At 43.5% G+C, this 10,831-nt stretch overlaps 1 non-coding gene across 1 annotated transcript; it reads left to right on the top strand.

Moving 5' to 3' along the window:
- Nucleotides 1-2,575: 2,575 nt before the first annotated feature.
- TRNAI-AAU (transfer RNA isoleucine (anticodon AAU)) lies at nucleotides 2,576-2,649 on the top strand. Its single transcript has one exon. It is a non-coding gene; the product is annotated as a tRNA-Ile (tRNA).
- Nucleotides 2,650-10,831: the final 8,182 nt, after the last annotated feature.

The raw sequence follows: 10,831 nt of genomic DNA, 5'->3' as shown, positions 1-10,831 counted from the left end.
GCCACCCTAGGAATTTCCTAGATTGTTACTCACTGGAATTCAACCCAGGAGGTGGCCATTCCTCTCGTAGACCATCCCTGAACTGGAAGATATTCTAAAAAGCCTTGCAAAGCCAGAAAAATTGACAACTTAATCCACCTACTCAGAGTCATAAAAGTCACCTTCTTGTCTTTTCCAGGCTGTCCAAAAGTCACAAACAAGGAGTCGGTTTTCCTGAACTGCAGAGGCCTGGTGACATGAATGAAAAGAGCTCTTTAAACATCAAGTGTATTCAGCAAATGTTCCTCCGGAGAGGAAGGAGAGGGAATGAAAGAAGGAAGAATTATTTCCTAAGATCTATCAAAAATAGACTTAACCTTTGCAGCAAAGGTAAGGCTAGGCCTTAAAGTTACCCCATCTTCCAAAGTATCAAATGAAGAGAGGACAGCATTTTAAGGCTCCCAGCTCCCCAATTGTTCTCAGCAAGGTGATAGGAAATAGGAAAATAACTTTATAGGAAACAATCTTTATGTCTACAGTATCCAGATCCTCAAAGAGATAAAATTGCAAAACCTATGAAAGAGTAGGAAGATTCTGAGTTGGAGAAATGGGGTTTTTCAACTGGTCTTACAATTGACAAAAGATCAGAACAGTCTAGACACCAAAGACTGTAACATCGACGAAGGTACATAAAAGTCCCTAAAAACCTTTATCGCAAAGCAATGAGCTTTCAGAGTGGAAAGAGATTCAAGTGAAACCCATTCAGAAGAAAATGCTAAATAGCAAACAAACTACAGGTAGGTGCCAAAAGATCATGAGCAGAACATCACGTCTCAAAAGACTTCCAGTTCTTTGAGTAAGACTTCGAAGTAGAAGGCCTTCTGGAGTGCTGAATTAACTCCACTAAGGAAGAGGAAAGACCCTTTGCTAGCAGTCCAGACTTCTCAACCTCCAAAGCGATAGAGTGAGTTGGAGCAAGAAGGTTAGGGACGACGTTCTGAGAGAGACACACTTGAGCAGTACCCAAGGAGGTAGAAGAGCCAGGGGTTCAGAAGAGGAAACCATGACATCTCTGGCCAATAAAGGCCCACAAGAATAAGGTTCCCTCCCCCCTGCTGAGACTTGAAGAGAACCATCTGGATCAATAAAAAGTGGGGGAATGTATAAAGGAGACTTCTCAGCCACTTTATCACCAATACGTCCACTACCTAGGCTCCTTGTTCCGGAAGCCTGGATCAGAATCGACAAAGATGAGCATTGTCCTTGTTTGAAAAGAGATCCAGAAAGGGTTTCACAAACTCTCGGCATATCTCTCAAAACAACGACCTGGATAACCTCAACTCCAGCAAATTTGGAAACCTCCAGCTGTCTGCCATCACATTGTCGGTACCCTTGATGTGTACTGCCGACGTGTGCAACAGGTTGATCTCTGCCCAATAAACCAATTGTTCTGCTATTGCATTGAAGGATTTTGAATGCATGCTTCACTGTTGGTTAATGTAAAAGACAGCTACCTTATTCTCTGTCTTTACTAGCACATTTTTTTGAGACAGATGATGATGGGAAAACTTCAAAGCCCTGTAGATTACCATCAACTCCATCTATTTCCATGACCTCCGACTCTCTAGGAAAGACCACTTGAATCGACAGGATCAGTCCAACACAGTAGATCTCCAGCCAGGTTTGCTGGCATCTGTTGCGAGGATTCAGGAGCATCCAGGTATATTAGTGTCCACTTAGACCAGTGGTCTTCAAACTCTTTAATGCCGCATCCACCCGAAGGGAAAAAAAAACATTGGTGCCTCCCCTCTGAATTGTCCACAATTCTGCTATTAAATTGACACTGTTTAAATATGTCTAGACCTATTTAAACATTGCAGTTAAGTTCTATTACTGTTTTAAAAATGCAATCAAATACATGACCCCAAATATACTATTCTGGTTAGGCCTGCCCTACTAACCAATTGCAGCGTCATGCTCTGCTGAGTAAACTGATCTCACGACAGTGAGGAATGCACAGGCCGGGTGGTGCCCGGCGCACAAAAGCGCGCCTTCTTGTGTTGTACGTCTCTTCACGCAAATGCAAACTCAGATTTCCTGCACTGTGGTCGGCAGGAGAGACATGGGAAGGCGCAGTAGGGAAGGCTTGAGCAACGAACCGTTGGCTATGTTTTGTTGTTACTTTGTTGACATGAGCTCAAGTAATTTGAAGCAGAAGGAACGGCCAGACCTAAAAAAAACTCTCTTACCTCCAACGCCGAATAACCACTATAATTATAATATCTCAAAAGCAGCTGGCCTTGTAAACTTAATGACCAAGCAAGCCGATGCATTTTGGGTTTTGTTGTAAAAGAATAAAAATACTATCCATCCTTTCCTTTTTTTCCGGCAACAAGCGATGTTACAAAGATATCACAGCACACAGTGAGATTGACTGAAAGAAGAGGCACTGAGGCTGGCGTGCAGCACTCCACAGCTCTTGTTATTGTAATCCAGACAGGGGGGGGAAGGAGAAAAGTATGAAGGAATTGCGATAGTGAGACCAACTCTTCTATCTATCTGCATTACATGGAAAAAGGATATCTGTAATACTCATGGCCGGTTAGCTCAGTTGGTTAGAGCGTGGTGCTAATAATGCCAAGGTCGCGGGTTCGATCCCCGTACGGGCCAGGTTGCATTTTTTCTCTCAACTAAACTCTTTTTTTATCATTTAATCAAGCTCTTATAAATCCATACACTCTGTTGCTCCAGTATACGTTCACTTTCCATTAGTCCTTCTTTTGCCACTGCTGACCAAAGCTCAAGCCGGCAGCGCCAGTAGAACAACACAAGTGCAAGGGATTGTCTCTCCAAGATGGAGACACTGCCTCAGACTATGTCTCGTGAGAGGTGGAGGGAGACCAAGAGCTGATTATTAGATGCGTGGGGATAAGAGGAACATAACTCAGGTGAACAGATTCGGGATAGTGATGCTATAGCTAGGATCAGCAACGTTTCAGGGGAAAGGATAGGAAAATAATCAGGTGACAGAAGTATAGAAGTGGCTACAAGGGGGTGTGTCTCTTAAGAGGGCCGAAAGATACACTGAAGGCGAAGGTGAAGTAAAAGAAGAAAGAAAGATCAAAGGAAGTCGACAGTGATTGAGAGAAAACTCACAAAGGCAAATTGAGCAAAAGACAAGGCCTGGGGAGTTAGACTACTTCATTGCAAATTTACGCCGCAGATGAGCATGACAACTGACCCTTGTACAGTGGTGCTGAAACAATTTTCAGTGTGGGGGTGCTGCCATCAAAGGGCTTCTGAAAATCCAGGAATCATACAAAGAACAAGTCCTGCGGAATGAGCCACGCACATTCAGAAAGAATGGTGATGCGTTGGTTACTTATTGGTAATCTTCATTAGCCTTAGTCCATTGCGTCCTTGTGACAGTCATTACAAAGTAAGGTGATGTCACCTTCCAACAGGAAGAAAGAACAGGAGGATCCTTAAATGCTAGCCCCATGCACCCAACCTGGGTGCCAAGCTCTTGCCAAAGGACTGATGGGAAGGTGGGCAGGATGTAATGTTTGTGACAAAGACAAGATGGACTAAGGGTAATGCAGAGTTCAAAACATTGGTACTCAAATGCAAAACAGAAAGATTATTAAGCCATAATGCTTGACAAATGTATGCTCTGAGAACCAAGTAGCCACCCTAGGAATTTCCTAGATTGTTACTCACTGGAATTCAACCCAGGAGGTGGCCATTCCTCTCGTAGACCATCCCTGAACTGGAAGATATTCTAAAAAGCCTTGCAAAGCCAGAAAAATTGACAACTTAATCCACCTACTCAGAGTCATAAAAGTCACCTTCTTGTCTTTTCCAGGCTGTCCAAAAGTCACAAACAAGGAGTCGGTTTTCCTGAACTGCAGAGGCCTGGTGACATGAATGAAAAGAGCTCTTTAAACATCAAGTGTATTCAGCAAATGTTCCTCCGGAGAGGAAGGAGAGGGAATGAAAGAAGGAAGAATTATTTCCTAAGATCTATCAAAAATAGACTTAACCTTTGCAGCAAAGGTAAGGCTAGGCCTTAAAGTTACCCCATCTTCCAAAGTATCAAATGAAGAGAGGACAGCATTTTAAGGCTCCCAGCTCCCCAATTGTTCTCAGCAAGGTGATAGGAAATAGGAAAATAACTTTATAGAAACAATCTTTATGTCTACAGTATCCAGATCCTCAAAGAGATAAAATTGCAAAGCCTATGAAAGAGTAGGAAGATTCTGAGTTGGAGAAAAGGGATTTTTCAACTGGTCTTACAATTGTCAAAAGATCAGAACAGTCTAGACACCAAAGATTGTAACATCGACGAAGGTACAGAAAAGTCCCTAAAAACCTTTATCGCAAAGCAATGAGCTTTCAGAGTGGAAAGAGATTCAAGTGAAACTCATTCAGAAGAAAATGCAAAATAGCAGACAAACTACAGGTAGGTGCCAAAAGATCATGAGCAGAACATCACGTCTCAAAAGACTTCCAGTTCTTTGAGTAAGACTTCGAAGTAGAAGGCCTGCTGGAGTGCTGAATTAACTCCACTAAGGAAGAGGAAAGACCCTTTGCTAGCAGTCCAGACTTCTCAACCTCCAAAGCGATAGAGTGAGTTGGAGCAAGAAGGTCAGGGACGACGTTCTGAGAGAGACACACTTGAGCAGTACCCAAGGAGGTAGAAGAGCCAGGGGTTCAGAAGAGGAAACCATGACATCTCTGGCCAATAAGGGCCCACAAGAATAAAGTTCCCTCGCCCCTGCTGAGACTTGAAGAGAACCATCTGGATCAATAAAAAGTGGGGGAATGTATAAAGGAGACTTCTCAGCCACTTTATCACCAATACGTCCACTACCTAGGCTCCTTGTTCCGGAAGCCTGGATCAGAATCGACAAAGATGAGCATTGTCCTTGTTTGAAAAGAGATCCAGAAAGGGTTTCACAAACTCTCGGCATATCTCTCAAAACAACGACCTGGATAACTTCAACTCCAGCAAATTTGGAAACCTCCAGCTGTCTGCCATCACATTGTCGGTGCCCTTGATGTGTACTGCCGACGTGTGCAACAGGTTGATCTCTGCCCAATAACCCAATTGTTCTGCTATTGCATTGAGGGTTTTTGAATGCATGCTTCACTGTTGGTTAATGTAAAAGACAGCTACCTTATTCTCTGTCTTTACTAGCACATTTTTTTGAGACAGATGATGATGGGAAAACTTCAAAGCCCTGAAGATTACCATCAACTCCATCTATTTCCATGACCTCCGACTCTCTAGGAAAGACCTCTTGAATCGACAGGATCAGTCCAACACAGTAGCTCTCCAGCCAGGTTTGCTGGCATCTGTTGCGAGGAATTCAGGAGCATCCAGGTGTATTAGTGTCCACTTAGACCAGTGGTCTTCAAACTCTTTAATGCCGCATCCACCCAATGGGAAAAAAAAACATTGGTGCCTCCCCTCTGAATTGTCCACAATTCTTCTATTAAATTGACACTGTTTAAATATGTCTAGACCTATTTAAACATTGCAGTTAAGTTCTGTTACTGTTTTAAAAATGCAATCAAATACATGACCCCAAATATACTATTCTGGTCAGGCCTGCCCTACTAACCAATTGCAGCGTCATGCTCTGCTGAGTAAACTGATCTCACGACAGTGAGGAATGCACAGGCCGGGTGGTGCCCGTCGCACAAAAGCGCGCCTTCTTGTGTTGTACGTCTCTTCGCGCAAATGCAAACTCAGATTTCCTGCACTGTGGTCGGCAGGAGAGACATGGGAAGGCGCAGTAGGGAAGGCTTGAGCAACGAACCGTTGGCTATGTTTTGTTGTTACTTTGTTGACATGAGCTCAAGTAATTTGAAGCAGAAGGAACGGCCAGACCTAAAAAAAACTCTCTTACCTCCAACGCCGAATAACCACTATAATTATAATATCTCAAAAGCAGCTGGCCTTGTAAACTTAATGACCAAGCAAGCCGATGCATTTTGGGTTTTGTTGTAAAAGAATAAAAATACTATCCATCCTTTCCTTTTTTTCCGGCAACAAGCGATGTTACAAAGATATCACAGCACACAGTGAGATTGAGTGAAAGAAGAGGCACTGAGGCTGGCGTGCAGCACTCCACAGCTCTTGTTATTGTAATCCAGACAGGGGGCGGAAGGAAAAAAGTATGAAGGAATTGCGATAGTAAGACCAACTCTTCTATCTATCTGCATTTCATGGAAAAAGGATACCTATAGTACTCATGGCTGGTTAGCTCAGTTGGTTAGAGTGTGGTGCTAATAATGCCAAGGTCGCGGGTTCGATCCCCGTAAGGGCCAGGTTGCATTTTTTCTCTCAACTAAACTCTTTTTTTCTCATTTAATCAAGCTCTTTTAAATCCATACACTCTGTTGCTCCAGTATACGTTCACTTTCCATTAGTCCTTCTTTTGCCACTGCTGACCAAAGCTCAAGCCGGCAGCGCCAGTAGAACAACACAAGTGCAAGGGATTGTCTCTCCAAGATGGAGACACTGCCTCAGACTATGTCTCGTGAGAGGTGGAGGGAGACCAAGAGCTGATTATTAGATGCGTGGGGATAAGAGGAACATAACTCAGGTGAACAGATTCTGGATAGTGATGCTATAGCTAGGATCAGCAACGTTACAGGGGAAAGGATAAGAAAATAATTAGGTGACAGAAGTATAGAAGTGGCTACAAGGGGATGTGTCTCTTAAGAGGGCCGAAAGATACACTGAAGGCGAAGTTGAAGTAAAAGAAGAAAGAAAGATCAAAGGAAGTCGACAGTGATTGAGAGAAAACTCACAAAGGCAAATTGAGCAAAAGACAAGGCCTGGGGAGTTAGACTACTTCAATGCAACTTTACGCCGCAGATGAGCATGACAACTGACCCTTGTACAGTGGTGCTGAAACAATTTTCAGTGTGGGGGTGCTGCCATCAAAGGGCTTCTGAAAATCCAGGAATCATACAAAGAACAAGTCCTGCGGAATGAGCCACGCACATTCAGAAAGAATGGTGATGCGTTGGTTACTTATTGGTAATCTTCATTAGCCTTAGTCCATTGCGTCCTTGTGACAGTCATTACAACGTAAGGTGATGTCACCTTCCAACAGGAAGAAAGAACAGGAGGATCCTTAAATGCTAGCCCCATGCACCCAACCTGGGTGCCAAGCCCTTGCCAAAGGACTGATGGGAAGGTGGGCAGGATGTAATGTTTGTGACAAAGACAAGATGGACTAAGGGTAATGCAGAGTTCAAAACATTGGTACTCAAATGCAAAACAGAAAAATTATTAAGCCATAATGCTTGACAAATGTATGCTCTGAGGACCAAGTAGCCACCCTAGGAATTTCCTAGATTGTTACTCACTGGAATTCAACCCAGGAGGTGGCCATTCCTCTCGTAGACCATCCCTGAACTGGAAGATATTCTAAAAAGCCTTGCAAAGCCAGAAAAATTGACAACTTAATCCACCTACTCAGAGTCATAAAAGTCACCTTCTTGTCTTTTCCAGGCTGTCCAAAAGTCACAAACAAGGAGTCGGTTTTCCTGAACTGCAGAGGCCTGGTGACATGAATGAAAAGAGCTCTTTAAACATCAAGTGTATTCAGCAAATGTTCCTCCGGAGAGGAAGGAGAGGGAATGAAAGAAGGAAGAATTATTTCCTAAGATCTATCAAAAATAGACTTAACCTTTGCAGCAAAGGTAAGGCTAGGCCTTAAAGTTACCATATCTTCCAAAGTATCAAATGAAGAGAGGACAGCATTTTAAGGCTCCCAGCTCCCCAATTGTTCTCAGCAAGGTGATAGGAAATAGGAAAATAACTTTATAGGAAACAATCTTTATGTCTACAGTATCCAGATCCTCAAAGAGATAAAATTGCAAAGCCTATAAAAGAGTAAGAAGATTCTGAGTTGGAGAAAAGGGATTTTTCAACTGGTCTTACAATTGACAAAAGATCAGAACAGTCTAGACACCAAAGACTGTAACATCGACGAAGGTACAGAAAAGTCCCTAAAAACCTTTATCGCAAAGCAATGAGCTTTCAGAGTGGAAAGAGATTCAAGTGAAACCCATTCAGAAGAAAATGCAAAATAGCAGACAAACTACAGGTAGGTGCCAAAAGATCATGAGCTGAACATCACGTCTCAAAAGACTTCCAGTTCTTTGAGTAAGACTTCGAAGTAGAAGGCCTGCTGGAGTGCTGAATTAACTCCACTAAGGAAGAGGAAAGACCCTTTGCTAGCAGTCCAGACTTCTCAACCTCCAAAGCGATAGAGTGAGTTGGAGCAAGAAGGTCAGGGACGACGTTCTGAGAGAGACACACTTGAGCAGTACCCAAGGAGGTAGAAGAGCCAGGGGTTCAGAAGAGGAAACCATGACATCTCTGGCCAATAAGGGCCCACAAGAATAAGGTTCCCTTCCCCCTGCTGAGACTTGAAGAGAACCATCTGGATCAATAAAAAGTGGGGGAATGTATAAAGGAGACTTCTCAGCCACTTTATCACCAATACGTCCACTACCTAGGCTCCTTGTTCCGGAAGTCTGGATCAGAATCGACAAAGATGAGCATTGTCCTTGTTTGAAAAGAGATCCAGAAAGGGTTTCACAAACTCTCGGCATATCTCTCAAAACAACGACCTGGATAACGTCAACTCCAGCAAATTTGGAAACCTCCAGCTGTCTGCCATCACATTGTCGGTGCCCTTGATGTGTACTGCCGATGTGTGCAACAGGTAGATCTCTGCCCAATAACCCAATTGTTCTGCTATTGCATTGAAGGATTTTGAATGCATGCTTCACTGTTGGTTAATGTAAAAGACAGCTACCTTATTCTCTGTCTTTACTAGCACATTTTTTTGAGACAGATGATGATGGGAAAACTTCAAAGCCCTGTAGATTACCATCAACTCCATCTATTTCCATGACCTCCGACTCTCTAGGAAAGACCACTTGAATCGACAGGATCAGTCCAACACAGTAGCTCTCCAGCCAGGTTTGCTGGCATCTGTTGCGAGGATTCAGGAGCATCCAGGTATATTAGTGTCCACTTAGACCAGTGGTCTTCAAACTCTTTAATGCCGCATCCACCCGATATGAAAAAAAAACATTGGTGCCTCCCCTCTGAATTGTCCACAATTCTGCTATTAAATTGACACTGTTTAAATATGTCTAGACCTATTTAAACATTGCAGTTAAGTTATGTTACTATTTTAAAAATGCAATCAAATACATGACCCCAAATATACTATTCTGGTTAGGCCTGCCCTACTAACCAATTGCAGCGTCATGCTCTGCTGAGTAAACTGATCTCACGACAGTGAGGAATGCACAGGCCGGGTGGTGCCCGGCGCACAAAAGCGCGCCTTCTTGTGTTGTACGTCTCTTCGCGCAAATGCAAACTCAGATTTCCTGCACTGTGGTCGGCAGGAGAGACATGGGAAGGCGCAGTAGGGAAGGCTTGAGCAACGAACCGTTGGCTATGTTTTGTTGTTACTTTGTTGACATGAGCTCAAGTAATTTGAAGCAGAAGGAACGGCCAGACCTAAAAAAAACTCTCTTACCTCCAACGCCGAATAACTACTATAATTATAATATCTCAAAAGCAGCTGGCCTTGTAAACTTAATGAGCAAGCAAGCCGATGCATTTTGGGTTTTGTTGTAAAAGAATAAAAATACTATCCATCCTTTCCATTTTTTCCGGCAACAAGCGATGTTACAAAGATATCACAGCACACAGTGAGATTGAGTGAAAGAAGAGGCACTGAGGCTGGCGCGCAGCACTCCACAGCTCTTGTTATTGTAATCCAGACAGGGGGGGGGAGGAGAAAAGTATGAAGGAATTGCGATAGTGAGACCAACTCTTCTATCTATCTGCATTACATGGAAAAAGGATATCTTTAGTAATCATGGCCGGTTAGCTCAGTTGGTTAGAGCGTGCTGCTAATAAAGCCAAGGTTGCGGGTTCGATCCCCGTACGGGCCAGGTTGCATTTTTTCTCTCAACTAAACTCTTTTTTTCTCATTTAATCAAGCTCTTATAAATCCATACACTCTGTTGCTCCAGTATACGTTCACTTTCCATTAGTCCTTCTTTTGCCACTCCTGACCAAAGCTCAAGCCGGCAGCGCCAGTAGAACAACACAAGTGCAAGGGATTGTCTCTCCAAGATGGAGACACTGCCTCAGACTATGTCTCGTGAGAGGTGGAGGGAGACCAAGAGCTGATTATTAGATGCGTGGGGATAAGAGGAACATAACTCAGGTGAACAGATTCTGGATAGTGATGCTATAGCTAGGATCAGCAACGTTACAGGGGAAAGGATAGGAAAATAATCAGGTGACAGAAGTATAGAAGTGGCTACAAGGGGGTGTGTCTCTTAAGAGGGCCGAAAGATACACTGAAGGCGAAGGTGAAGTAAAAGAAGAAAGAAAGATCAAAGGAAGTCGACAGTGATTGAGAGAAAACTCACAAAGGCAAATTGAGCAAAAGACAAGGCCTGGGGAGTTAGACTACTTCAATGCAAATTTACGCCGCAGATGAGCATGACAACTGACCCTTGTACAGTGGTGCTGAAACAATTTTCAGTGTGGGGGTGCTGCCATCAAAGGGCTTCTGAAAATCTAGGAATCATACAAAGAACAAGTCCTGCGGAATGAGCCACGCACATTCAGAAAGAATGGTGATTCGTTGGTTACTTATTGGTAATCTTCATTAGCCTTAGTCCATTGCGTCCTTGTGACAGTCATTACAAAGTAAGGTGATGTCACCTTGCAACAGGAAGAAAGAACAGGAGGATCCTTAAATGCTAGCCCCATGCACCCAACCTGGGTGCC

Source organism: Pleurodeles waltl, chromosome 12, assembly GCF_031143425.1.
Source record: "Pleurodeles waltl isolate 20211129_DDA chromosome 12, aPleWal1.hap1.20221129, whole genome shotgun sequence".
Classification (NCBI taxonomy): Eukaryota; Metazoa; Chordata; class Amphibia; order Caudata; family Salamandridae; genus Pleurodeles; species Pleurodeles waltl.
Note: the sequence above shows the minus strand (reverse complement) of the source record. Positions and strands in the feature narration are given on the sequence as shown.